Source organism: Scyliorhinus torazame, chromosome 3 (assembly GCF_047496885.1).
Source record: "Scyliorhinus torazame isolate Kashiwa2021f chromosome 3, sScyTor2.1, whole genome shotgun sequence".
Classification (NCBI taxonomy): Eukaryota; Metazoa; Chordata; class Chondrichthyes; order Carcharhiniformes; family Scyliorhinidae; genus Scyliorhinus; species Scyliorhinus torazame.
The window spans coordinates 265,352,149-265,379,137 of NC_092709.1; the positions used below are offsets into that span (position 1 = coordinate 265,352,149).

The following is a 26,989-nucleotide window of genomic DNA, read 5'->3' on the forward strand; positions in this document are numbered from 1 at the left end:
CAAAACTGCGCCATTTAAAAGTAAACCTCTGATTCAGCGACTGCATTATAATGTTAACATCGTGCCACTGCCAGTCACTTATCCCATGATTTTTACGTAGCAGCTGGAAAGTGGCTTGAATGCAGGAAAAAGGCATTGAACACTGTTAATTCAAACTGGGGTGGAGCTATGATAAATAACTTCAAACTATTTTCAGTGTTGGTTATGGTGGAGTGACAATAAAGCCTCAGGAAAATTCGACTGGCAAAATGAAGTCAATGAGTTACAATATAATTTCCTCTTTGTGTGGCCTTCAAAACACCCTACACTGGAGAGGCATGATTTCTAAAATCCGGTCTCCAACAGAACATCAGCCATAAATTAATTTTGAAAAAGAACTATCCTGTTGACAGTCAAATAAGTCGATGGACTAATATGTTATACCATAGATAACAGGGCATGACTGCCCCTGTGAATCTTCATGCACACATAGCCAATGTCCATCAGGATATTTGGGGAAGGCATATACACCAACTCAGAAGGAAAGGCAGAGTGTTCAATTTATAGAAACCAATTCAAGAATACAAAAGGCAAGTGCCTCGTGAGGGGATCTGGTCAGGGAAATTTGTCTGAAAAAGACAAGTAGGTCACTGTTCAATGCAGCAAGTTGGCATCTCTGTAGACCTGTGACCTGGAGTTGGTGGGAGAGTGGAATGGATTGTTCACCTGCATGTCAAAATGTAAGCAATTTTTCCCCACGAGCACAGGAACCCGTGTTTCTGAAAGGAAGAGTAATGAATTTTAAGTAAAGGCTAACAGCAGAGTATACAAAGAGGGAACTCCAGACTGTCTGACACCCAGCCGACTAAATTAGCTCATTATTTATGTGAATCTTCAGCAGCCCTGAAGCATGGAAATGTGTGCAGCATGTTACAGGAAAGATATGGACTGCTTCATTAGTGAAGAATGACCCCTAATGCAAACAGGATGCAAAGTGAAGACTAATAACTGGATCAGTATCCCGTAGCTTCCATTTTAATTGCCATCGAGGAAATTCAGTGGATTTAATTTCCAAGCTCCTTTTCATTCCGTTCACCATGAAAAGAATACCATCGCTTTATATGGGGGAAAACAAATAAATTCCTAACCTCCAACATCAAATGAAGGGAATTTCTGCATTCAGGAATTTCTGCTGCTCAACAAGCTGGTAATAATTTTTATACTTTCTTATGCTGCTTTTCGATGCTATCTAATTGTGATACATTTTATCACCATAAATGACCACATTGCACTGTTTTTTATTGTGCTGTCTTCAGGCTATCTGGTGCAGGTGTTTTAAATAAAAGAGGCACTCAACCCGACTTCATAAAATCGCAGCTGGTGTTTCCGTTAGTTTAACCCAACTTCTCCTTCACCCTACTAGAATGCACAAGACCTATTTTATACTCTTTTCAGTAAAGCTTCCAGTCTACCAGTGTGCGGGAACTGACATCGTATTTATAAGCGGCAGGATGGTTTGCCAGCCGTTTTGCCGTTCGCTCCTGTCCATCTCCATGGATCTACCTGGGTGAACCAGTATTGGCATCGGACTCCTGATAATACAGGCAATCGAAAATCAGCTGCTTTCCTGAGCGTTTCTGTTCTGTCCACAGTACCACCATGATTTGTCACTTTAACTCCCCCTCCCATTCACGCTCTAACCTCTCTATTTGTTCTAATAAAACTAACAAACTGTTCTAATAAAACTTAACTAAATCTTTAAGAATAGCATTGTTCGCTTGGTCACTCTGGACTTCACATTGACATTAGTAACTTGGAACTTAGCAATACCCATCATTCTCTTCAGAGCAGTGGGAGTTGTGATATGAGTATTATTACTGGGGGCCATTTTAGCTCAGGTGGCTGGACAGCTGGTTTGTGATGCAGATAAGGTAAAGGTAAAATCACCATAGTCCCAGATGTCCATAGGCTGCTTTCCCCTTTGAGTTGGAGAGCTAACTGGTGTTGATTTAACCTGAGAATCACCACACCTCAGGCGAGGGGCAAGATCGAGAAGGCGGGGCCTTCCTGAATCACCATAAACAGTACGGGAATTGAACCCGCACCAATGACCTTGGGCGAGATTCTCTGAGCCCCCGCCGGGTCGGAGAATCGCCTGGGGCTGGCGTGAACCCCGCCCCCGTCGGTTGCCGAATTCTCTGGCACCGGAGATTCGGCGGAGGCGGGAATCGCGCCGCGCCGGTTGGCGGGCCTCCCCCCGCGATTCTCCGGCCCGGATGGGCCGAAGTCCCGCTGCTAGAATGCCTGTCCCACCGGCGTGGATTAAACCACCTACCTTACCGACGGGACAAGGCGGCGCGGGCGGGCTCCGGGGTCCTGGGGGGAGCACGGGGCGATCTGGCCCCGGGGCGTGCCCACACGGTGGCATGGCCCGTGATCGGGGCCCACCGATCCGCGGGTGGGCCTGTGCCGTGGGGGCACTCTTTTCCTACTGCCTTCGCCACGGTCTCCACCATGGCGGAGGCGGAAGAGACTCCCTCCACAGCGCAAGCGCGGGGATGCCGCGAGTGGCCGCTAACGCTCCCACGCATGTGCCGCCCGGAAATGTCATTTCCGCGCCAGCTGACGGGGCACCAAAGGACTTTTCCGCCAGCTGGCGGGGCGGAAGTCAGTCCGGTGCCGGCCGAGCCCCTCAAGGTTAGGGCTCGGCCCCCCAAGATGCGGAGGATTCCGCACCTTTGGGGCGGCGCGATGCCGGACTGATTAGCGCCGTTTTTGGCGCCGGTCGGTGGACATCGTGCCGATACCAGAGAATTTTGCCCTTTGTTCTGCACCACAAACCAGCTCTCTGGCCAAGTGAGTTAAACCGGCCCCCAGGTCGGGAAACGCCCCACCGAGGCCACACTCCTGCACGGAGGAGCTCTGCTCGCCGAAACTCCTCAGTGCAGGATGGCATCCCAATCGCTCGATTCCAACACGACCCCTGGACCCCACCCAAAGCCTCAACTCACCTATAAGGGCGTCATCGGGCACCCACCCCCGCACCCCGCCTCACATAGGTAGGGCACCACTGGGTCCGATCCGCAGCACAGCAAAAATGCCAGCCTGGCAGTGCCCCTGCCAGCTGGCACCATCAGGGCCAAGATGCCACCCAACTACCCGGGAGCCTCCAATCTCCTGGGAGACCCCTTCAAATGCTGTTCCGTTTGGTCCACATTTGTGGGGGCCAGCGCTGTACGGCACCCGCCTGAGGTCTCCAAGGCAAAGGGGTTAGAGTCCAGGGCCTCAGTAAAAAAGGTGAGGGCATATCAGAGTGAGACTAGCTGCCTAATATGCAGATTTGCCAAATACTGATACTGTCCCCAATGAGCGGGGCTCAGATTACAACATCTGATTACAACGTTAGATTTTGTTTTGGCGAGCCAGGTAGGTCCTGGAAGAGGGATCCACCGGCATCGGCCAGCCAATAGATCATGCCCAATGTTTAAAGTCTGTGACCAGGTCTTTCTATAACATCATTTTCTGTTTTTGCTTCAACAATCATCTCTGAACTCATGAATCACATCAGCTCAAATCGAAAGGAATATAGGAAATAATTTTGGTAATAGCTGGGAAAGGAAGTAGATCATTCCATATACCCATAAACAGACGTGTTCCAAACCATAATCTCAGTCTTGGATGGTACATCAAAAATTAAGGTAACTCCCTTTCTACAGCCAATTGCTACTGCTGAACTCCATTCAGACTAAGGAACATGAGAGAGAATGACCCAAAAAGGACTGCAACGCAGCTTACAAAATAATGGCCATGGCTGCTGAGTTCTCTGCAAAGGTTTTCATTCTTGGATACTTTCCAAGTGTTTGATTAATACGGGGATCAGGGGTTATGGGTTGAAGGCAGGAGATTGGGGATGAGAAAAGTATCAGCCATGATTGAATGGCGGAGCAGACTCGATGGGCCGAGTGGCCTAATTCTGCTCCTATTATGGTCTTATGGCCTTACGCTGCAAATGAGCTGTGGTCACAAAGATTCACAAGGTGTAAAGCCTCTACCCATTCCAGCAATTACTGGCCAGTTTGCCTGCTTAACTACCTTAGAAGACTTTGGAAAAGAGTCATCAGGTATCATCACCACCATCACCCAAGAACACTGATGGGCGGCATGGTGGCTAGAACTGCTGCCTCACAGCACCAGAGACCCGGTTCAATTCCGACCTTGGGTGACAATCTGTGTGGAGTTTGCATGTTCTCCCCGTGTCTGCGTGGGTTTCCTCCGGGTGGTCTGGTTTCCTCCCACGGTCCCAAAATGTGCAGGTTAGGTGGATTGGGCATGTTAAATTGCCCCTAGGTGGGATTACGGGGATAGAGTGGGGGATTGGGCCTCGGTAGGGCGCTCTTTCAGAGGGTCGGTGCAGACTCAATGGGCCGAATGGCCTCTTTCGGCACTGTAGGGATTCTATGATTCAGGATTACTCCAAATACACTGACTTCTTCAATGATATTTTGATGGAGTAAATGTGGGAAATGGCCACTTTGGCAGGAAAAATAGAAAAGCAGCGTACTATGTAAATGGAGAGAGATTGCAGAAGTCGGTGGTGCAGCGGGATTTGGGTGTCCTGGTGCATGACTCACAAAACATTTGTAAACAAGTGATCAGGAAGGCAAATGGAAAGTTGCCATTTTCTGCAAGGGGAGTGGAATATAAAAAGTGGGAAGTTTTACTGCAGATGTGCAGAGCCTTGCTGAGACCACGGGCGAAATTCTCCCGAAACAGCGCGATGTCCGCCGACTGGCGCCCAAAATGGCACCAATAAGACGGGCATCGCGCCGCCCCAAAGGTGCATCTTTGGGGGCCGAACCCCAACATTGAGGGGCTAGGCCGGCGCCGGAGGAATTTCCGCCCCGCCAGCTGGCGAAAACGGCCTTTGGTGCCCCGCCAGCTGGCGCGGAAATGACATCACCGGGCGGCGCATGCGCGGGAGCGTCAGCGGCCGCTGACAGTTTCCCACGCATGCGCAGTGGAGGGAGTCTCTTCCGCCTCATCCATAGTGGAGACCGTGGCGGAGGCGGAAGGGAAAGAGTGCCCCCATGGCACAGGCCCGCCCGCGGATCGGTGGGCCCCGATCGCGGGCCAGGCCACCGTGGGGGCACCCCCCGGGGCCAGATCGCCCCGCGCCCCCCCCAGGACCCCGGAGCCCGCCCACGCCGCCTTGTCCCGCCGTTCAAAAGGTAGTTTAATCCACGCCGGCGGGACAGGCAATTTATCGGCGGGACTTCGGCCTATCCGGGCCGGAGAATCGAGCGGGGGGGCCCGCCAACCGGCACGGCGCGATTCCCGCCCCCGTCGAATCTCGGGTGCCGGAGACTTCGGCAACCGGCGGGTGCGGGATTCACGCCAGCCCCCGGCGATTCTCCGACCCGGCGGGTGGTCGGAGACTGACGCCCCACATCAGGAATATTGTGCACAGTTTTGGTCCCATTATTTGAAAAATGCCATAACTGCATTAGAAATAGTTCAGAGGAGGTTCGCTCGATTCATTCCTGGAATCGGGGAATTGTCTTATGAAGGAAGATTGAACAGGTTGGGCCTATACCCACTGGAGTTTAGCAGAGTAAGAAGTGATATCATTGAAACATATAATATGCAGAGGGGGTTTGATAGGGTAGATATGGGAGGATGTTTCCACTTGTTTACACAAAGGTAGTGGGTGCCTGGAACTCGCTGCCGGAGGAGGTGGTGGGAGCAGGGACGATAGTGACATTTAAGGGGCGTCTTGACAAATACATGAATAGGATGGGAATAGAGGGATACGGACCCCGGAAGTGTAGAAGATTTTAGTTTAGACAGGCAGCATGGTCGGTGCAGGCTTGGAGGACTGAAGGACCTGTACCTGTGCTGTGCTTTTCTTTGTTCTTTGTGTGAGGATTTAGAACTAGACGTCACAGTTTAAGAAAATGAGATCTACCATTTAAGATGGAGATGAGGAGAAACATTTTCTCTTAGAGGGTTGTTAGTCTGTGGAATTCTCTTCCCTAGAAAGTGGTGGAGGCTGCGTCACTGAATCTTTCAAGTCATGGTTAGATGGATTTTTGATAGACAAGCGAGTCAAGGGTTATGGGGGGGATGACAGGAAAGTGGTGTTGAGATCGCAACCAGATCTTATTTGTTCTGAGATGTATTCTTCTATCTTGGACTCAAAGTGTAGGACTTGGTTCTTAGACCATGGGCATATCCACTTAACTCTTGGTACTACATCTAAACAGGTTATTGATTAGACACATGGCTCCTAGGCATGATTCCAACTTCTCCTGAGAGTCTAGCACATGACTGACTGGTGTCAGTGGAACATCATCATCTACATCATACATTAGTATACCCCATCTGTTAACCCTTTATATTGCCTTATTGAAATACACATCAGGCTCAAAAGTCCCTAGTCCCATGCTCCTAACTCACACCAAGAAAATCCTGGTAAGAAGTCTTTCAACACCAGCTTAAAGTCCAACAGGTTTGTTTCAAATCACTAGCTTTCGGAGCACTGCTCCTTTCTCATAAAATCCTACAAGAGGAAAAAGTACCAGTGATAACTTGCTGTGTTAATTAGTGCACCCCCCCCCCCTGCACCTTTAACAAGAAATAGAACACATTGGCATTGATCCTTTTGGCTTTTGACTAGGTTTGGTTTTAATTAGGTCATCTCCCAGCTTGACATTCCCAGTGAGCTGATTCAATGGATATAGACTTCCCTGGCACAGAGCATAATAGATGTCAGAATTGGCACAGCAATCCAAATCAGGGGCGTCATTCTCCGACCCCCCGCCGGGTCGGAGAATGGCCGTTGGCCGCCGTGAATCCCGCCCCCGCCCCCGACGAAGTCTCCGGTACGGAGATTGGGCGGGGGGCGAGAATCGGGCCGCGGCGGTTGGCGGAACCCCCCGCTGGATTCTCCGGCCCGGATGGGCCGAAGTCCCGCCCAGAAATTGCCTGGTCCCGCCGACGTAAATCAAACCTGGTATTTACCGGCGGGACCAGGCGGCGTGGGCGGGCTCCGGGGTCCTGGGGGGGGCGCGGGGCGATCTGACCCCGGGGGGTGCCCCCACGGTGGCCTGGCCCGCGATCGGGGCCCACCGATCCGCGGGCGGGCCTGTGCCATGGGGGCACTCTTTCCCTTCCGCCTCCGCTACGGCCTCCACCATGGCGGAGGCGGAAGTGACTCTCCCCACTGCGCATGCGCGGGAAACTGACAGCGGCCGCTGACGCTCCCGCGCATGCGCCACATTTCCGCGCCAGCTGGCGGGGAAACAAACGCCATTTCCGCCAGCTGGCGGGGCGGAAATCCCTCCGGCGTCGGCCTAGCCCCTCAATGTTGGGGCTAGGCCGCCAAAGATGCGGAGCATTCCGCACCTTTGGGCCGGCGCGATGCCCGTCTGATTGGCGCCGTCTTTGGCGCCAGTCGGTGGACATCCCGCCGTTGGGGGAGAATTTCGCCCCTGGTTTCTCCCAATGGTGGTGGTGGGGGAAGCCTCAGGCCTCAGTTTTCAGCTCATTCTTGTTGTTCATTTATGTCCATGGCCCATAATAGCCCTGAACAAAGGATTGGGCTTGCTCATAGTTGGCAGATGAGTATATGTTTTCAACATTCTTCAAGAACCCAAAGATCATCAGAAAAGTTCTCCAGATGGCTGGGCAATCCGGAGACGATTTGTGGCATCAATAAACTCATCTGAACCTCAGAAAATCAGACGGTGATGAAGGGGGTGTGTGGAAGCTGTCAATCGCAAATAGTAAAATCAATATCAAAGAAAAATGAATGAATGAATGGCTTGCAAATCAAAGATCTGAGGGGGTTTAAACACAGCTGACTGGTTTTCTCTTTTCAGGGATTGAGACGTGGTGCTTTCTCTGTCTGAGCCAGCAAGTGTATGTCCAGGTGAGTGTTACAACAGTATTTGTTTTCACTGCCTCTGTCTGGGCTGCTCTCTACCTTCCAGACAGGGTCTCTCTTCTGGGGGGCTTCCAGACAGGGGACTCTTTATTTAGGGTGTCCTGTGGTGGGTCTATTTATTTAGGAGGCCTCTCGGGAGTCTGTGGTGGTCTCCTAATTTAGCGGGTCTCGGGGAGCAGTGGCATGGGTGGGGCGGGGGGGGGGGGTCACCCAGAAAATCCCGAGGGGGGTGATTACAGGTTACAGCCTTCCAGAATTCTCCGGCCGTTCACGCCAGCAGGATTCTCTCGTCCCGTTGGCAGTGCAGCCCCTCCTGCGGGTTTCACAGTGGCGTGGCGTGGCTTCAATGGGAATTCCCATTGACAGGAGCAGAGATTCCCACCACCAGCAAACAGCGGGCCACCGAGAAACAGGTGGCTGGGAGGCTGGGGAATCTTGTCAAACATCAGGTTGGATTTAATGTTCGAGGTGCAAGTCCCACCCACAGGATAGAGATTTGGTGGGAGACCGCGCATTGGGGGATGCCCAACCCAATTACGTGACTACCGTTGAACCTTCCCTGGGATTTAGGAACTGATGGCACAAATATTAAGTGGGGGGGTTACTGGGTTACGGGGATAGGGTACATGCGTGGGCTTCAGTCAGGTGCTCTTTGTAAGGGCCGGTACAGACTCAATGGGCCGAATGGCCTCCTTCTGCACTATAAATTCTATGATTCCATGATAAATCCCATTGTCCAAGAGTTACCAGCCCAGTCAGAGGCCAGCAAGGGGGGGGGGGGGCACATGGGGGCGCAAGGGTCAGATGCAAGGCAGTGGTTGGCTCTCAGCAGACACCCCTCACCCTGATGCCAGGTCCCTCAATTGGGTAGTAAGTGCCTTTGGCATTACGGGAGGCCACTGGCAAACCTGACAGTTTTCTAAGACCTTCAGCTGTTATAGGAAAACTGTGCAATTTAAGGAAAATCCCAGAGTCACCAAGACATTCCTGGTTGGCTCAAGGTTGATGGTCTTTAAACGACTCATTAATATGCCTAATTAGCCAGCAAACAGGTTCCCGTGTCAGCCTATTTCTATCACTGATGTAATGGCAGTAAGTTTTCCCATTGGCAAGATTATGTGGGTCCACCCAACACCTAGTCCACCCCGGCGGGTTCTATTAAATCGTTCTGTGGTGACTGAGTGTGATTAACCAGGGTGAGAATCACACTCTCGCAATAGGATTGTTGATTTTTAAAAAATATTTCTTTATCCACCTCCTTTTTAGCATTTTCTCCCAAAGTTACACCCATCAACAATAAACAATAATAAACAATAATCAGTAACAAATATGTCAATCCCCACATCAATAACACCGATCCCATCCTCCCAACAAACCCAAAACATTAGCTCGCATGTTCACACAAACTGACAAAATGGAATTAGGAATCACCCATAGTCACCATTAACACACACCGCCCCCCCCCCCTCCCCCCAACCCACCCCCCCAACTAATGTTCGATGTTATCCAGTTCTTGAAAGTGCATAATGAATAATGCCCATGAATTGTAGAACCCCTCCATCCTTCCCCTCAGTTCAAACTTAACCTTCTCAAGAGTCAAAAATTCCAACAGATCCCCCCACCACGCTAGGGCACAGGGTGGGGAGGCTGCTCTCCAACCCATCAGGATCCGCCTTCGGGCGATCAACGAGGCAAAGGCTACGACATCTGCCTCCGCACCCGTTTCCAACCCTGGCTGGTCCGACACCCCGAATACGCCCTCCAGTTTCACATGCAGCACTTTAGAAATTACCCTAAAAACCTTCTTCCAGTAATCTTCTAGCTTTGGGCAGGACCAAAAGGTATGAACGTGATTAGCGGGGACCCCCCCCCCCCCCCCGCAAAGTTCACGCACATCTTCTACTCCTTCAAAGAATCGGCTCATCCTCGCCCTGGTGAGGTGTGCTCTGTATACTACCTTCAGCTGTATCAGCTCCAACCTTGCGCACGGGGTGGAGGCATTCACTCTCCGGAGCACCTCAGACCAGAACCCCTCCTCCATGTCCTCTCCCAACTCTTCCTCCCACTTTTCTTTGATCCCTTCCAGTGGTGCCTTCTCCTCCTCCAAAATAGCTCCGTAGACCGCTGACACTACCCCTTCTCCAGTCCCCCTGTCGTCAGCACCTCCTTCAGCAATGTGGAGACCGGTTCTGTATCTCCTTTCTGGCAAAATCTCGAACCTGCATGTATCTAAACATTTCCCCCTGCTCCAGCCCATACTCCGCTTCCAGCTCCTTCAATCCTGCAAACCGACCCCTAAGAAACAAATCTTTCAGTGTCTTTATTCTCCTCCCATTTCCGAAAATTTCCGTCCCACCTCCCCGGCTCAAATCTGTGGTCCCCCCGAATCGGCATTTGGATTGTTGATTTAAAGTCATTTCAGACCTTTTTTTGCTCATTCAAAACCCCCAAAAGCCTGGTTCCCAATTTTAAATTCTGTTCCAAATATTGCATCTCTCAAATTTCACTGTCCTACCCCTGAAGAAATCATCAACATGCATGATGAAGAATCTTGCACATTTCCCTTTATGATGCCAATAAAACATTGAGAGATCTGCTTTTAGTTGAACAAAACCACTTTTCAGAAAAACGGATCTCACTGAAAAACGCCATACCCCGGAAGCATAATTTAAGCCAGAGACAGACTTTTCTTTAGTTCCCATAGTTTTTCTTTGGGCAGTTTCAGGAATATTTCTCTCTGAAAAGTGTCTGCCTGCAGAAATGAAGCCTTCATAGTCGATTGATCTACACTCCCGTGAATATGTGATCAACAGATTAAATAATTTTCAAGATTACTTTTCCAGCTCTGGACAAATTCAATCTAACATCTGCATCCACAGTACCACTCGTTCTTCAAAATTCCTAGCAACAAGCCTCTCCGTAGCCTTATAAATCCCATCTGCAATCACTTTCTTGAGACTGCTTTCAGGATAACGAGCTCACACCTGCAGGATCAGTTGGTGGCAGTCACAGGCGAGTTAGGCCTTGAGGAAATTAAATCCCTTCTGGTTAATGAAGGCCCGTCTGTCATATGGGAGCCTTCATGGCCATATGTATGCTGTCTGTGAGACTTTAAGCTGGGAGAATCCAACCATGGCAGAGAGACCTACAGTTCTCTCACCGTAACTGTTCACATCAATTCGGAAATTGGTGTACCAGTCAGCACTCACGAAGAGGGCTTCTGTCACTTCCTTGATGCAGTGATCAATAGCTGGTTGGAGTTTCAGGGGGGTGGGGAGGGGTGGAGGGGGGGTGGGGGGGGGGGCTGGTGGTGGGTGGGGGGGGTCCAGAATTGTCCGCAAAACACTAGTTGAAGCACAGCCCATGATTTATGAAGCTCTTGCATGATCTCTTTGCTTTTGCATTCTATTTCTCTATTTATATACATAAGTAACCCATATGTTATTAAAATCACCTCATCGATTTGCTCTGTTACTGGGCATCAAGCTTTAGGTTACAGATATATTTCAAACATACCCTGCTTGTTCAAAAAACTTGAGGGAGAAGCTAAGCTATGTTCAAAGAAGCACAGGCTGTAATAATTTGTTAAATGTTATGTATGACAGGCAACTATTTCAAATTATGCGCTACAGTTATTCAGATAAAGGAAGTCCGTGTAAATATCTTCAGGTGCAATGAAAGAGCTGTAAGTCCCCAAATTACTGAGTCAATTTCAGTGGTTAGCACTGCTGCCTCACAGCGCCAGGGACCCGGGTTTGATTCTGGCCTCGGATGACTGTGTGGAGTTTGCACTTTCTCCCCATGTCTGCGTGGGTTTCCTCCAGGTGTTCCGGTTTCAAAGATGTGCAGGTTAGGTGGATTGGCTGTGCTATATTGCCCCTCAGTGTCCAAAGATGTGTCAACTGGGTTGCTGGGATGGGGCAGGGATTGGGCCTGGGGAGGGGTGCTCTTTCGGAGGGTCGGTGTTGACTCGATGGGCCAAATGGCCTCCTTCTGCACCATAGGGATTCTATGAATTTCAAATTTTTGACAGGGCAGCTGACACCAGTAAGACCAAGGTAAGAAATATCAGTGGAAAACAACACTGCTTTTATAAAAATACATTGCATAAGAGTATTTTAGGTTTAGTTGCTGACCATTTATTATTTTCATGTCAAGGGCCTGTATAACTGAAGCATAACCTCCCTACTTTCGTAATCAATTTACCGCGCCATAAACAATAACATTCTATTAGCTTTCCTAAATACTTGCTATACCTGCATTCTAGCCTTTTGTGATTCATGCACCCAAATCCATCTGAATCTCAGCTGTCTGCAAACTCTCACTATTTAGATAATAAGTTTCTTTTTTATTCTTCCTGACAAAATAGAGAATTTCACATTCGTCCACGTTATAGTCCATCTGCCAGACTTTTGCCCACTCACTTAACCTATCTAATAATAATAATCGCTTATTGTCACAAGGACGCTTCAATGAAGTTATAGTGGAAAGCCCCTAGTCGCCACATTCCAGCGCCTGTTCAGGAGGCCGGTACGGGAATTGAACTCGCACTGCTGGCCTTGTTCTGCATTACAAGCCAGCTGTTTAGCCCACTGTGCTAAATCAGTCCCTGCTATGTCTCTTTGTAGCCTCCTTACACCCTCTTCACAATTTACTTTCCTACCTTTGTGTCATCCACAAATTTAGCAACCATACCTTCAGTCCCTTCATCCAAATCATTTATATAAGTTGCAAAGAATTGAGGCCTCCTGTGGCACACCACTTGACATATTCTGCCAACCAGAAAAAGACCCATTTCTGCTAACTCTGTTTCCTGTTAGCTAGTTAATCTTCTGTCCGGGCCAATATGTTACCCCTACACCATGAGCTTTTATTTTCCACACTAACCTCTGATGTGGCACCTTATCAAATGCCTTTTGGAAATCTTAAGTACAGTACATCCATTGGTTCCCTTTTATCCACAGCACATGTGATTCCTTCAATTGATTAAACACAATTTCCCTTTCACAAAATCTGATTACCTTGATTTTTTCTAAGTGCCTTGCCATAACATCTTGAACATTTTCCTATGGCAGATGTTAGGCTAACTGGTCTGTAGTTTCCTGCTTTCTGACCCCCTCCCTGTTTGAATATTGGTGTTACATTTGCTATTTTACAATCTAATGGAACCTCCCCCGAATCTCGTGAATTCTGGAAAATTAAAACCAGCGCTTCAACTATCGCACTCGCCACTTCTTTCAACACCTTAGGGAGAAGTCGAACCAGAGCCAGGAATTTGTCAGCCTGCAGGCCCAACAATTTGCTCAATACCACTTCACCGGTGAGTTCAAAGCCCACCATGACAGCAAGGGAATTTAAATTTGAGTAAATGGGAGCAAACATGGAATAGGCTAGTATCAATAATGGTGACCACAAAACTGCCACATTGTTGTAAAATCCCCATCTGGTTCATGAATCTCCTTTAAGGAAATAGTCTGTCCTTACCTGCTCTGACCTGGAGTGATACATATTGGAACCTGCGATAGTGCCTGGACACCCATATCCAGTGAATTAATAATATTAAAACAATGCAAATGTGTGCAATGCCAGCAAAGCTTTTGACAAGGTCCCATATAGGAGACTTATAAAGAAGGCAAATGCACATGGGTTACAGGGTAATTTGATAAGGTGGATTCATAATTGGCTTAGTCGTAGGAAAGAGAAGGCGATGACAAACAGCTGCTTTAGTGCCTGGAAGCCAATGTCCAGTGGCGTACCACAGGGATCTATTATCGTCATTTATATACACAACGTAGATGACTATGTGGGGAGCAGGATCTGTAAATTTGGGGACGACACAAGGATTGGTTGCGTGGTTAACAGTGAAGGTGAGTAGGGGCAGCATGGTGGCAGCCGAGGTCCCAGGTTCGATCCCAGCTCTGGGTCACTGTCCGTGTGGAGTTTGCACATTCTCCCCGTGTTTGCGTTGGTTTCTCCCTCACAACCCAAAGATGTGCAGGGTAGGTGGATTGGCCATGCTAAATTGCCCCTTAATTGGAAAAAATGAATTGAGTTCTCTAAATTTACAAAAAAAACCAGTGACGGTGTGTGTCTTTTGTTACAGGAAGATATAGACGGGATGGTCAAACGGGCAGATAAGTGGCAGATGGAATTTAACCCTGAAAAGTGTGAGATGATACACTTTGGTAGGAATAATTCAACAAAGAAGTATTCAATGAACAACATGACACTGGGAAATTCTGAGGAACAAAAGGACCTTGGCGTGTTTGTCCATTTGATCTCTGAAGCCAACAGCGCAGGTTAATAGCGTGGTGAAAAAGGCACCTGGGATACTTGCCTTTATCAATCGAGGCATAGATTGCAAAAGCAGGGAGGTCATGTTTGAGTTGCAATAGAATGCAGGTGAGGCCACAGCTGGAGTACTGTGTGCAATTCTGGTTGCCACATTATAGGAAGGATGTGATTGCACTGGAGGAGGTGCGAAGGAGATTCATCAGGATGTTGCCTGGGATGGAACATTAAAGTTAAGAAGAGAGATTGGATCGGCTTAGGTTGTTTTCGCTGGAGCAGAGAAGACTGAAGGGTGACCTGATCAAAGTGTACAAGATTATGAGGGGCATGGACAGGGTAGATAGGGAGAAGCGGTTTCCCTTAGTTGAAGGGTCAGTCACGAGGGGATACAGGTTCAATGAAATGAAAATCGCTTATTGTCACAAGTAGGCTTCAATGAAGTTACTGTGAAAAGCCCCTAGTCACCACATTTCGGCGCCTATTCGGGGAGGCTGGTACGGGAATTGAACCGTGCTGCTGACCTGCTTTGGTCTGCTTTAAAAGCCAGCTATTTAGCCGAGTGTGCTAAACCAGCCCCAAGGTGCGGGGCAGGAGGTTTAGGGGCAATAGAAGGAAAAACATTTTTACCCAGAGGGTGGTGACGGTCTGGAATGCACTACCTGGGTGGGTGGTAGAGGCAAGATGCCTCACATCCTTTAAAAAGTACCAGGATGAGTACTTGGCATGTCTTAACATTCAATGCTGTGGGCCAGGTTCTGGCAAATGGGATTAGGTAAGCAGGTCAGGTGTTTTTCATGTGTCGGTGCAGACTTGATGGGTCGAAGGGCCTCTTCTGCACTGTATTATTCTGTGTCTCTGTTACCCCAGCAACAGCATTGACTACCAGAGTTCACTTGTGTTATGATGGTTTTCAGACTCTGGTCAGCAGAGAGCGGGAGGCTGTTTCATTAATGTAACTAAAACAACATTTAATTTTCAAGCCATTTTTATGCTGTGCATTCACAATAACAAAATGTATTAAACCAAAATTTAATGGTATCCGGCTAGAGTTGGAGGTGAACTAAAGGTTTGCCACATGCAGCCCGCATCGATTCTTCCAATTTTGTTCCTCATGATAAATATTTTTCACTAAAATCGTTAATTTTCCTCTGGAACAAATGGTTTGAAACTTATGTTTCAATTGCAGGAAACAACAGAGATTTCCCCGAGGAGCATATAGTTAACATAAACTATTGGTGTCAAATCAAACGACAACAATAATAACTTGTATTTCTGCAGCAGCTTTAAAACAGCAAAACATCCCAAGACTCCATGGAAATGTTATGAGAAATTGTAAAAGGGGAGGGAGAAATCAGGAAAGGACAGGCCTGTCATGTAATAGTTAAGTGTGAGGTGCTGCATTTTGGAAGGAAGAGTAAGGAGGCCATCAACTACTTGTTTTGTAAGAGTATGAATGGATTAAAGGAGCAAAGGGATCATAGAATCCCTGCAGTGCAGAAGAAGGCTATTCGGCCCATCGACTCTGCACCAACCCTCCAGAAGAGCACCCTACCTCGGCTCACTCCCCGCCCTATTCTCGTGACCCCATAACCTTTGGACACTGAGAGGTCATTTATCATGGCCAATCCACCTAACCTGCACATCTTTGGACTGTGGGAGGAAACCAGAGAGCCTGGAGGAAACCCACGCAGACACGGGGCGAGCGTGCAAACTCCACACAGTCATCCAAGGTCAGAATCGAACCTGGTTCCCTGGAGCTTTGAGGCAGTGAGGCAGCAGTGCTAACCACTGTGCCACAATGCTGCCCTAGGAATCTAGGGGTACTGATACAGAAATCAAAAGAATTTGCAGCAAAGGTTAATAAAGCCATTAAAAACAAATGCATACCAGTTCACTTCTAGAGAGGTAGAATTGAAAAGCAAAGAAGATATGCTAAACTCGTACAGGACCTTGGTGAGATTATACTCGAGCTTTTGTACATAGCACTGGTCTCCATAGTATGAAAAGCACATAAAGGCAATTGAGAAGATGCAAAAAAGATTCCTAAAGATGGTACCAAAACTGCGAGGAAATATTTATCTGGAAAGTCTGAAAAATCTGGTGCTCCTTTCACTAGGAAAGAGAAAGCTAAAAGGTGAGCTGAAGGAGGTCTTTAAGATAATTTATGCATTTGATGGGTAGTTGCTTGGAAAATTACTACAGTTATGAAGGAATCCAAAATTAAAGATTACAGAAAATAAGACAGTCACTAACAATTAGGGAATTGAGGGGAAACCTATTTACCCAATGAGTGATATGAATATGGAATGCACAACCATAAGGTGACGATCAGGCTAGTAGCATAGATCAACCGGACCAAACGGCTAATTCTATGCTGAACGCAATATAAAATATGACATCAAGCCACATAAGGATATATTAGGACAGATGATCAAATGTATAATCAAAGAGGTGGGTTTTAAGGAGCGTTAGAAGGAGTGTCAGAGAGTTAGAGGTTAGGAAAGAAACAACAGAGTTTAGATCATTGGCATGTTGAATAGATTGTGTTCAGATTGTTGGCATTAACTGGGGATTTATGTATGCTCTATGTATATCATGCAGATTGTCCCTCTATTTGTTTGATTTAGTTTAATTGGTTCACCATTTTGCTCAAAAGATTCTATCAGTGCAGAGTAACACGGTGGTTGTCGAATTTGGAGATGCATGTTGGTAATGTGTTTCTCAGTAATAAAAGCTTAAAATGTATTGTGGCTGTAACCGTGTTAAGCTCCAATTTTTTTCCACTCCCTATGGTCTGCAACATTCTTATGTGAAGTACATCTGACCAGTTTTGAGCCTGTTCCTGGTGCTTCCAAGTACACAACAGTACAATTCACAGAATCCCCATAAACTGCCGTGAAATAGGAAATGGAAAAAGTTGCGTTAGCGACAGTAGGGGAGACTGCTCACAGTTGTTTAAGCACATTCTTGAAGTAGCGTGGAGAAAGTTTTAATCTATTGGGGCTGGTTTAGAACAGGGCAAAATTGCTGGCTTTGAAAGCAGACCAAGGCAGGCCAGCAGCACGGTTCAATTCCTGTAACAGCCTCCCCAAACAGGCGCCGGAATGTGGCGACTAGGGACTTTTCACAGTAACTTCATTTGAAGCCTACTTGTGACAATAAGCGACTTTCATTTCATTTCATTTCCTGTTAGTCTCAATGGAAGTACTCTTGCCTCCTAGGCATAGGATTCTGGGTTCAAGGCCCTAGTGTTACAATAGGGAGATGTTAGGAAATTGGATCTGGAAATGGGAATGAAGATGTGTTATGAAATTTAGAGGGTAAAACTGCTAGCACTGAGTCAGATGTATATGCCCACACCTGGCCTTAGTTAATTTGTCCCATTCAGATTTAAAATGGTTAATGGGAATAATCAGGCTACACTTGCTCAGCTGGGATGATTCACTCAAGATCCATTGTCCTCCGGGACATTCTTATCTGACCAGCTATTAACCTATCACAGTCTGATGGCTTCTTTTGTACATAAATTGGAGGTTAATTGTACATTCAAAGCATGCCCCTGTTCTTTTGTGTAAATGGGAGTTGGCAATTAAAAGCCCAGATAGTAATGTGAGTTCAAGTCTGGACATCACAGGACAGAACCATGGTTTTAGGGGCTGGGAGGAGCTCAGAGAGAGAGGAAATAATCCTGTTCAAACAGGTGGGGGCAGAAGGATTTGGAAAGCCACCGGGAGAGATAATGAAAAGCTACGACAGAGACAGGCTTTTGAAAAAGGGTGTGGAGGTGCTACAATAACAACAGGAATATGGTCTGTAAATGCAAGTATCATCGTATCCAGCCTGCCTAAGTGGAGTTGAGAGCTGTATGTCCATTTTGCGTGCTGTTTAACGGGAAACTGTGTGTTAGGGTTAAAAGATACATATAAACTATCTATGAATCTATGAGCTGTTCCTGGTAGGTTTGAAGTTCACAGTTTACAAAGAACAAAGAAAAGTACAGCACATGAACAGGCCCTTCGGCCCTCCAAGCCTGCGCCGACCATGCTGCCCGTCTAAATTAAAATCTTCTACACTTCCGGGGTCCATATCCCTCTATTCCCATCCTATTCATGTCTTTGTCAAGATGCCCCTTAAACGTCACTATTGTCCCTGCTTCCACCCCCTCCTCCAGCAGCGAGTTCCAGGCACCCACTACCCTCTGTGTAAAAAACCTGCCTCGTACATCTCCTCTAAACCTTGCCCCCTAGTAATTGACCCCTCTAACCTGGGAAAAAGTATCTGACTATCCACTCTGTCTATGTCCCTCATAATTTTGTAGACCTCTATCAGGTTGCCCCTCAATCTCTGTCGTTCCAGTGAGAACAAACCGAGTTTATTCAACCTCTCATCATAGCTAATGCCCTCCATACCAGGCAACATCCTGGTAAATCTCTTCTGCACCATCTACAAAGCCTCCACATCCTTCTGGTAGTGTGGCGACCAGAATTGAACACAATGCTCCAAGTATAGCCTAACTAAGGTTCCATACAGCTGCAACATGACTTGCCAATTTTTATACTCAATGCCCCGGCCAATGAAGGTAAGCATGCCGTATGCCTTCTTGAGTACCTTCTCCACCTGTGTTGCCCCTTTCAGTGACCTGTACACCTAGATCTCTCTGACTGTCAATACTCTTGAGGGTTATACCATTCCCTACCTGTATCAGACCTTACAAAATGCATGACCTCACATTTGTCCGGATTAAACTCAATCTGCCATCTCTCCGCCCAAGTCTCCAAACAATCTAAATCCTGCTGTATCCTCCGACAGTCCTCATCGCTATCCGCAATTCCACCAACCTTTGTGTCGTCTGCAAACTTACTAAGCAGACCAGTTACATTTTCCTACAAATCATTTATATATACTACGAACAGCAAAGGTCCCATCACTGATCCCTGTGGAACACCACCTCACAGCCCTCCAAGCAGAAAAGTACCCTTCCATTGCTACTCTCTGCCTTCTATGACCGAGCTAGCTCTGTATTCATCTTGCCAGCTCACCTCTGAGTCCGTGTGACTTCACCTTTTGTACCAGTCTGCCATGAGGGACCTTGTCAAAGGCCTTACTGAAGTCCATATAGACAACATCCACTGCCCTACCTGCATCAATCATCTTTGTGACCTCCTTGAAAAACTCTATCAAGTTAGTGAGACACAACCTCCCCTTCAAAAAACAGTGCTGTTCTCTCGCTAATACGTCCACTTGCTTCCAAATGGGAGTAAATCCTGTCTTGAAGAATTCTCTCCAGTAATTTCCCTACCACTGAAGTAAGGCTCACCGGCTTGTTGTTCCATGGATTATCCTTGCTACCCTTCTTAAACGAAGGAACAACATTGGCTATTCTCCAGTCCTCCGGGACATCACCTGACGACAGTGAGGATCCAAAGATTTCTGTCAAGGCCTCAGCAATTTCCTCTCCAACCTCCTTCAGTATTCTGGGGTAGATCCCATCAGGCACTGGGGACTTATCTACCTTAATATTTTTCAAAACGCCCAACACCTCGTCTTTTTGGATCTCAATGTGACCCAGGCTATCTACACACCCTTCTCCAGACTCAACATCCACCAATTCCTTCTCTTTGGTGAATACTGATGCAAAGTATTCATTTAGTACCTCGCCATTTCCTCTGGCCCCACACATAGATTCCCTCCCCTGTCCTTCAGTGGGCCAACTCTTTCTCTGGCTACCCTCTTGCATTTTTGTATGTGCAAAAAGCCTTGGGATTTTCCTTAACCCTATTTGCCAATGACTTTTCGTGACCCTTTTTAGCCCTCCTGACTCTTTGCTTAAGTTCCTTCCTACTTTCCTTATATTCCACACAGGCTTCGTCTGTTCCCAGCCTTCTAGCCCGACAAATGCCTCCTTCTTCTTTTTGCCGAGGCCTACAATATCTCTCGTTATCCAAGGTTCCCGAAATTTGCCATATTTATCCTTCTTCACAGGAACATGCCGGTCCTGAATTCCTTTCAACTGACATTTGAAAGCCTCCCACATGTCAGATGTTGATTTACCCTCAAACATCCACCCCCAATCTAGGTTCTTCAGTTCCCGCCTAATATTGCTATAATTAGCCTTCCCCCAATTTAGCACATTCACCCTTGGACCACTCTTATCCTTGTCCACCAGCACTTTAAAACTTACTGAATTGTGGTCACTGTTCCCGAAATGCCCTACTGAAACGTCTACCACCTGGCCAGGCCCCATTCCCCAATACCAGGTCCAGTACAGCCCTTTCCCTAGTTGGGCTATCTACATATTGTTTTAAGAAGCCCTCCTGGATGCTCCTTACAAACTCCGCCCTGTCTAAGCCCCTGGCACTAAGTGAGTCCCAGTCAGTATTGGGGAAGTTGAAGTCTCCCATCACCACAACCCTGTTGTTTTTACTCTTTTCCAAAATCTGTCTACCTATCTGCTCCTCTATCTCCCGCTGGCTGTTGGGAGGCCTGTAGTAAACCCCCAACATTGTGACTGCACCCTTCTTATTCCTGATCTCTACCCATATAGCCTCACTGCCCTCTGAGGTGTCCTCCCGCAGCACAGCTGTGGTATTCTCCCTAACCAGTAGTGTAACTCCTCCACCCCTTTTACATCCCCCTCTATCCCGCCTGAAACATCTAAATCCTGGATCATTTAGCTGCCAATCCCGTCCTTCCCTCAACCAGGTCCATGTAATGGGAACAACATCATAGTTCCAAGTACTAATCCAAGCTCTAAGTTCATCTGCCTTACCTATTATACTTCTTGCATTAAAACATATGCACTTCAGGCCACCAGTCCTGCTGTTTTCAGCAACATCTCCCTGTCTGCTCTTCCTCGGAGCCCCACTGTCCCTATTCCCTAGTTCTCCCTCAATCTTTTCACCTTCTGACCTATTGCTCCGGTACCCACCCACCTGCCATACTAGTTTAAACCCTCCTGTGTGACACCAGCAAACCTCGCGGCAAGGATATTTATGCCTCTCCAGTTTAGATGCAACCCATCCTTCTTAACACCTGCCCCGGAAGAGCTCCCAGTGGTCCAGATAACTGAAACCCTCCCTTCTGCACCAGCTGTTTAGCCACGTGTTTAGCTGCTCTCTCTTCCTATTTCTAGCTTCACTGGCACGTGGCACAGGGAGTAATCCTGAGATTACAACCCTAGAGGTCCTGTCTTTTAACTTGCTGCCTAGCTCTCTGAACTCCTGCTGCAGGATCTCATGCTCCTTCCTGTCTATGTCATTAGCACCAATATGTACCACAACCTCTGCCTGTTTGCCCTCCCCCTTCAGGAAGCCCGCTACCCGTTCTGAGACATCCTGGACCCTGGCACCAGAGAGACAACATACCATCCTGGAGTCTCTTTCACGTCCACAGAAGCGCCTATCTGTGCCCCTGACTATAGAGTCCCCTATGACTATTGCTCTTCTGCGCTTTGACCCGCCCTGCTGAACATCAGAGCCTGCCGTGGTGCCACTGCTCTGGCTGCTGCTGTTTTCCCCTGATAGGCTATTCCCTCCAACACTATTCAAAATGGTATACCTGTTCGAGAGGGGGACAACCACAGAGGATTCCTGCACTGACTGCCTGCCCCACCTGGTGGTCACCCATCTCTCTGCCGGCACCTTGGGTGTGACCACATCACTATAACTGCTATCTATGATGCTTTCCGCCACCTGCATGCTCCTAAGTGCATCCAACTGCTGCTCCAACCTATCCATGCGGTCTATGAGGAGCCGCAATTGGGTACATTTTCTGCAGATGTAGCCATCCGGGACGCTGGAAGCCTCCCGGACCTGCCACATCTCACAGTCAGAGCACTCACTGACATTGCTTGAACTAATTAATAAAAAAACTAAAAGTTACTGTTAACTATATGTTTCCTAGCATTAGATTTCTACTATAAATGTAAATGCTAAATACAGTACTCTCCGGTCTCTAGCTTAGATACCCCTCTAAATTATAATTAAGTGATTAATTAATTATTTTTAATTAGTTTAACAATGTTTAATTTTTAAATTTAACATTTAAATATGGGTTTTCTTTGGTATAGTATAATAAAGAATGGTTTGTAAAAATAACCAAGCCCTATTTCTCATGCAATCACTCCTGGAGCGAATCAACCTTTCCACACAGTCTTAAGTTGCAGTTCTGGTCCAGTATCTTAGCTCCTGTTGGGATCTGGTCTGGCGTCAGTAACATTATCCAGAACTGGATCACAGATCAGGGGCGGAATTCTCCGGTATCCGGCGGGCAGGCCGTACCGGCACCAAAGAGTGGCGTGAACCACTCCGGCGTTGGGCCACCCGGAATGTGTGGAATCCTCCGCGCCTTCGGGGGCTAGGCCAGCGCTGGAGTGGTTGGTGCCGCGCCAATCAATGGCGAAGGGCCTCCGTCGGCTGGCGTGAGTTGGCGCATGCACAGGAGCGCCAGCGTGTTCCCAGAACCGCTGGCGTGATTCCTGCACATGCGCAGGGGGTTTCTTCTCCGTGGCGGCCATGGCGGAGCTTTACAGCGGAGGGAAAGAGTGCCCATGGCACAGGCCCACCCTCAGATCGGTGGGCCCCGATCGCGGGGTAGGCCACCATGGGGGCCCCTCCGGGGCCAGATCCCCCCGCAAAGACTCCACAGGCCGCCCGCAGAGCCAGGTCCCACCGGTAAGAACCTTGTGTAATTCACGTCGGCGGGACTGGCCGAAAACGGGCGGCTGCTCAGCCCATCGCAGAGCGGAGAATCGCCCGGGGGGGGGGCTGCTGCCAATGGCCCCCGACCGGCGCAGCGCAATTCCCACCCCTGCCAAAAAACCGCCGCTGGAGAATTCGGCAGCCGGCGTCGGGGCGGGATTCACACCGCTCCCCGGCGATTCTCCGGCCCGACAGGGGGTCGGAGAATCCTGCCCCAGATGTTAAACCACGGCCCCATTAGAGACTCAGATACATAGAAAAATTATACAGCATCATTTTAAAAAGATCAGGGCGTGATTCGCCGGAAAAGTTTCAAGGTTTGATTTCGGGCACGTATGGCGGAGTGATTCGCAACGGCTGCAAGACCGAGACTGACACCGCTATTCAACGGCACTTAGCTGTTTATTTGGGTCTTGGGGAGTTTCTCCCCATCGAGGCCACATATCTGAAAGTTTTCCAGCTCTGGGGAGCTGAGCTTGCCAGCAGGACAGGCTCCTCACAGATCAGGGCACTATTTTGAAAAACTGCCCTGATCTCTATATCCCCCCCTTTCAGGACCCCCTGCTTTCAGGACCCCACACTTTCAGGGCCCCAAAATCCTTATTGTGGCCCAGTCAAACTCCCCTTTCATGGGCACTGCCCCCGCCAGGTCACTACCCTTCACAGTATCAAACTGGCACTTGGCACTGCCAGCCTGGCACTTGGCACTGCCAGCCTGGCACCCTGGCAGATCTGAGTAGCACTGCCATGGTGCCCAGCTGCCAGTGGAGTATTACGCTGCCCTGTCCCCAACCACCCAGGGGGTTCAAATGGCCTGAGGAACCCTCCAAGGTGCCATTATGCCTGGTCCACGATTGTGGAAACTAGTACTAAATGGCAGCCAGTTGAGGCCTCACAGGCACGGCAGTTGACATCCGGGCGGCGGAATATTTTATTGAGCCAAATGGCTGATTTAAATATCATTATCTGGATCTGGTCCAACGACGATGTGATCCAGATCGCACCGGGCACCACAAGTCAGGTGACTACTGGGAGGTTTCACGCTAGGCATGAAGCCTGATTTGGGGCTCTCCCATGATTCACACGCCGCTCCCGGTGTGGAACTGGGTGCAACATGGTGGGAAAATCACACCCCAGGAGTTTATCCGGTATTCCAGCCAAAGGTATCCCTCAACCTACATCGCCAAAACACATGGGGCTGAATAATACACGGGTGGGGCAGGCAGCATGACCCCGTGGAAACCAGGGGCGGGATTCTCCGACCTCCCGCCGAGTGGGAGAATCGCCAGGGGTCGGCGTGAATCCCGCCCTCGCCGTCCTCCCAATTCTCCCGCCCCCAAAAACCGGCTCTGCGTGAGCCGCGCCACCCACCTCGGAGAATGGCGGGGTCCGGCACGACTCTCCGGCATGCGATGGGCCGAAGATCCGCCCGCCTGGAGCCGGTCCCGCCGGCGTAAATCAGAGTAGGTACCTTACTGGCGGGACCTGGCGGCGCGGGCGGGCTCCAGGTTTCCTGGGGCGTCGCGGGGGGCTCTTGCCCCGGGAGGTGCCCCCACGGTAGCCTGGCCCGCGGTCGGGCCCACCGATCCGCAGGCGGGCCTGTGCGTGGGGGCACTCTACTCCTTCCGCATCGGCCGATGCGGAAGTGACTCCCTGTGCGCATGCGCGGAGATGACGTGCATGTGCTGACTCGCACCGGCCGGCGGAGGCCCTTCGGCACCGGTTGGCATGGCGCCAGGCCCCTATCCCGCCGGCCGGCGTGGCGCCAATCACTCCGGGCGAGCCTAGCCACTGAAGGCGCGGACGGTTCCGCAACTTTTGGGCGGCCCGACTCCGGAGTGGTTCACGCCACTCCGTCCCGCCAGGATACCCGCCCCGCCGGATACGGGAGAATCCCGCCACATTATTTTTTTATTATTACTTTATCAGAGTTACAAAGCCAGAGCTCAGAGTGTGGACAGGGGAAAACCCCAAATCCAGCTCCTCACCTGCTCAAAAAAACAATTCAAATTCAAATTGAATCCAATTCATGGTCCCCACAAGAGAGACATACCAGATCCAAACATTACACTTAACCTCACGCTCACCTTAGCCAAAAGGCCGAAGCGATTGTGTGGAAACCATGTTGGTGTGTAACCTGCATGCTCCAGGCTGGCCCATCCTGCAGCCACAAAATATGGGTGAGGCTGATTAACAAGGGTCGAGAAGAACTACTGACTCTCATTGGGGAGAGGTCCCATCCTCTGGAGCTGCTGGCCATTAAGATCCCAGCAGCGCCAGGAAGGTGTTAGTGGCCGCTGCCGGACCCGCAGAAGGAACCGGACCCTTGGATCCCCAAGAGTGTTTGCGTATGTTAGGGAGAAAGGCAGTGTGAGGGGAGTGGAGTGAAGGGAGGGTATAAAGGAAGGGTAGGAAGGAAGGGGAGGTTTAACGTAAGGGGGGCTACCCCATGATCAGCAAAGGGCAGCCTCTGAAAAGAACCCCTCACTTCCTTCCTTAAACGTTTAAGTTTCAAAAATAGGTTTCCCACTCTGCTGCCCACCCCAAACATTTAACAGTCTATTATCAGGATCAGTTTGATTGATAACAAAGCTAATTGACCCTTAATTGTTCATTTAAATATGGCAGCGGCAGTTAAATTGGCAGCCCGGCCACCCCCCGTATTATATTAGTTAGGGTCAGGTGGTGGGAAAGGCGCCCACCCCATTTTATGTGCCGTCCAGGGGGGAACTCGCCTGCCGGGGGCATTTAACATTCAGCCCATTAACTGATTGTTTATTACCCTGTGGCTTATGCAACCTTGCTATGTGCAAGGTTGCTGCTGTCTTTGCTGATGTAAGTCACCAAAATTTGGAAGCAATGAAGCTGTGCATCCAATGGAGCATGTTGTGACATCCTGTGGTTGTGAATGGCACTAAATGCAGGTTATTTCTTGGTAGTTTGACATTTAGTTCTTCTGTAGTTGCGTTGCAGGAGCATGGCATCTACATCCCAAGCTATGATTCCTTCACGAAAAGGGAGCCAGTATAAGCAATGTAAATTCAGGGAAGCATAAAGTGTAAAAATGATTAACCCATACTGAGTCAGATCTGGAAACACTTAATGTTAACAAAGTGGAAAGTGTTCTATTCTCCATCTCTGACATCATTCATTTTATACAAAAAACACCCAAGGGGACTTTCTTTTTTTTTAAATGACTTGAACCAACATTCTACCAACGCTGAATGAACAGAAATCTGCTCAAGCTGCAAATCTTAAAATGAAGGCAGAAACAGCAAATTTCAAAATATTCACAATTTGTTTCTCTTCAGCTGTTAAAGGAACACAGATATTTCAAAGACTAGCTTATATAAAAAGTGCTTTATAATCCATGAGCCTTTTTCTTAAATATTGGTTCTTGGGCTTCGCCGGCTAGGCCAGTCTTTATTGCCCAGCCCTAATTGCCTTGAGAAGGTGGTGGTGAGCTGCCTTCTTGAACCACTGCAGTCCATGTGGTGTAGGATACACCCACATCTAGTTCCAGGATTTGCAAAATGAACCTTAACAAGGATTCTACAGCAATGGACTGTCTAACCCCAATCAATTATGTTAATATTGATGCTGTCATTAAGAAATGATCCAAGGTATGTGAAGCCGTCGACGACCTCCAGAGTGAGGTACCTGGTGTTTATATCCAAGCCCGTAACTTTGGTCTTCTGTCGCTGATAACCAGTCTAAACTCAATGAAGGTCCAGGAGAACTGACTGACAAACTACTGAAAATGAACTTCAGTACCAATTGCAGTTGTCATATCAAAGTTGAGAAGTTATGCGTTGACAACAGCAAACTAACCATAAATACAAAGCTTCATGGTGTACCAGGCTGGTGCTGGCAGCACCCTACTTTACAGTAGCGAGGCACGGACAACTTAAAAGAAAAGCGGCTGAACAGACTTCACCTCCACTGCCTCAGGTGAATATTAGGCATCTCCTGGCAAGACAGAGCATTAAATATTGAAGCACACCAATGTGCAGGGATCCCCAGCTACCTCCTGACCCAGCCAACTGAGTCGCCACTGGCTCACAAGAGCCGAATG

General features: G+C 48.6%; 1 protein-coding gene across 1 annotated transcript in view; it reads right to left on the reverse strand.

Moving 5' to 3' along the window:
* pdzd2 (PDZ domain containing 2) overlaps positions 1-26,989 on the reverse strand; it is an 809,599-nt gene that overhangs the window by 523,241 nt on the left and 259,369 nt on the right.